Source organism: Halyomorpha halys, unplaced genomic scaffold, assembly GCF_000696795.3.
Source record: "Halyomorpha halys isolate HHAL.00 unplaced genomic scaffold, Hhal_1.1 Scaffold282.1, whole genome shotgun sequence".
NCBI classification, from domain to species: Eukaryota; Metazoa; Arthropoda; class Insecta; order Hemiptera; family Pentatomidae; genus Halyomorpha; species Halyomorpha halys.
This window is the reverse complement of record NW_027110990.1, coordinates 517,453-519,735: the sequence shown is the minus strand read 5'-3', so window position 1 is coordinate 519,735 and position 2,283 is coordinate 517,453. Positions and strand designations below refer to the sequence as shown.

At 35.7% G+C, this 2,283-nt stretch overlaps 1 protein-coding gene across 1 annotated transcript in view; it reads right to left on the bottom strand.

Annotated features, from left to right (window-relative positions):
• LOC106680715 (phosphatidylcholine translocator ABCB4) overlaps positions 1-2,283 on the bottom strand; it is a 51,412-nt gene that overhangs the window by 33,836 nt on the left and 15,293 nt on the right. The window lies entirely within an intron of this gene.

Here is a 2,283-nt window from a genome sequence, read left to right as displayed (position 1 = left end):
TTATAATAGTCATGTAGATCAGTCTTTTGTAATGGATTGGCAATTTAGACCGTTTGTCTAGTAAATGTTGCAATAGTCGGAATCTGCGAGCAGTTTCTTGTATTTTTAGTCTTGTATGAGGATTCCATGTCAGTCGTTTGTCGAGATGTAGTCCTAAGTAACGGATCTGTTCGACAGGAATAAGGGGAAAATCCATTAACAAATAATTTTAAGGATGAAATTTTGACGGAATTTATCGAGATAGGTCAGCTTTAAATAATTTTATTAATAATATAGGATATATTAACTTAATAAATTCCATTATTTTAATAATGTTAATGAATAAATAAATTGTTTAACGGCTTATTTTACAAAGAGCTGTATGAACACATAATGCTTGGCATTTATGGCTGTGATGTAATAGATTTATTTTGTTACCGAGTACGTCTAACAACAGAACGAAATATATTTTTATTTTTTTTAATTTATTTAAGCCAAACATGGAAGATGTTGATAGGCCATCAATAAAACTAGGTGTTGTTCGCATCATGCGCCCTATAATTTACACAAGTCTCTATTTATTCTAAACTTTTGGAAGTTTCTTTCTATTAATAGCACCATTATAGATATCCCCTCGTCTAGTCCTAAATAATATCACTGGCACATAAATATCACTTCTTCTTAGAGAAATGAGTCATAATTCGTGTGAGTAGTCGAAGGACACCTCTGGGAGACAAGTTGTTCTTAGTAATCTGTAGATAGTGTTTGTACACAAAATGTCATAGAATCTGTATCTTCTCTCTTTAATTAAATAATGTATGTTCTACACGTCTCTCTGGTCGCATTCTTTATCTTAACATATTTTATTCATTTAGATTTAAAAACAAAAATTTAGTTAAAAGCAAGAATTAAATGAACAAATAAGTTAAAACACAAATAAACAGGTTAAAAAGCTAAAAAAAAATTTAAAAATATATATAAAAGAATAAATAAATAAAAACATAAATATCTAAAAGCTAATACCCATGGAGGTGATGAAGACGCTCCTTGTTTTATCTGGTATTATTTTGCGTGATCAAACCCAGAGGCCTCTCACGGTGAACTCTCTCTCTCTCTGAAGGTCTCGCGGACCTGAACTTCTCCCTGCTGTCCACTGACTCCTAGGACTCCACGGAAGGTTACATAATTAATATTTAGTTTCAGGACGTTCGCCCATCCTGAACCCGAGAGTACCTGTTTATCACACACATATCTTTTATCTTTCGAGGTTTCTTTGAAATGGCAAACGCTAATACCCTTCCATTTCCAATTGTTTGAAAGCATTCTCTCGCAGCGACTGCCGTAGAGCTCTCACACTGCGATAGCCCTGATCCACCCAGTCTTTCAGCACATGCCACGGTTTCGGCTTTGTACTTGAATGTGGATTGTAATAGGACATCCAGAACATTTGACAGTCGCAGGGCAATGAACCAATGCTGCAGAGGAGCCACTTGGCAGCCATCGACAGCGAATCAGACCCACTCCTCGATACCTCCTGGGAGCATGTAACATAGCCGACGAATTGTTAGCGGGGGGGGAGGGGTTAGCGGAGAGCCTATAGTGCCCTTCATACTCCTGCGGATCTTGGTATCAATACCCTCCAATATCGCAGGAACAAATATTGGTCAACAACGTTCATCTTTTGCTCTTTCTTGAGCAAGCCTGAGCTTACTAATTTATGTATAGTGTTACGGTTGCCATGGAGAAATAAGAAGACTGGCTAAATCTATGTAGACAAGAGGTCTTACGGTTGTCATGGTGAAAACAAAACACGAGCGATATGTTTTAGAGGAGTGGGTTTTGTTTTTGTGAAGGCAACAGTTAGTTTTTGGGAACTCGTATGTTCAGACGAGTGAGTTTTGGTTTTTTGAAGGTGAAAGTTTCATTTTGGAACACGTTTCGATTGTTCAATGTGAAGTGGTAATAGTTTAAAGGCCCTCTGTCATTATGGTTTGAACCGGAATATCACCATGTGAGAAATGTTGTCATATATGTTTTGTTTTTCAAAATCATGGTGTTTACTTCAATAGACGATCATTAACAATAGAAGTGGAGGACTACGTGGGGTTTGAACTAAATTTCATTTTATTTTTATTTTATATTCAATTTTATACTCTTTTGGATAATAATGTAAATATATTTATTAAGGTTAAGGTTAAGACAACCTATATGTTAAAGCCACCTCAAATCGACCATGTCTTTTTGTTGGAAGGCTTTAAAAATGAACAAAAACAAAACTGGCTCGGATTAAACATTTATTTGGTT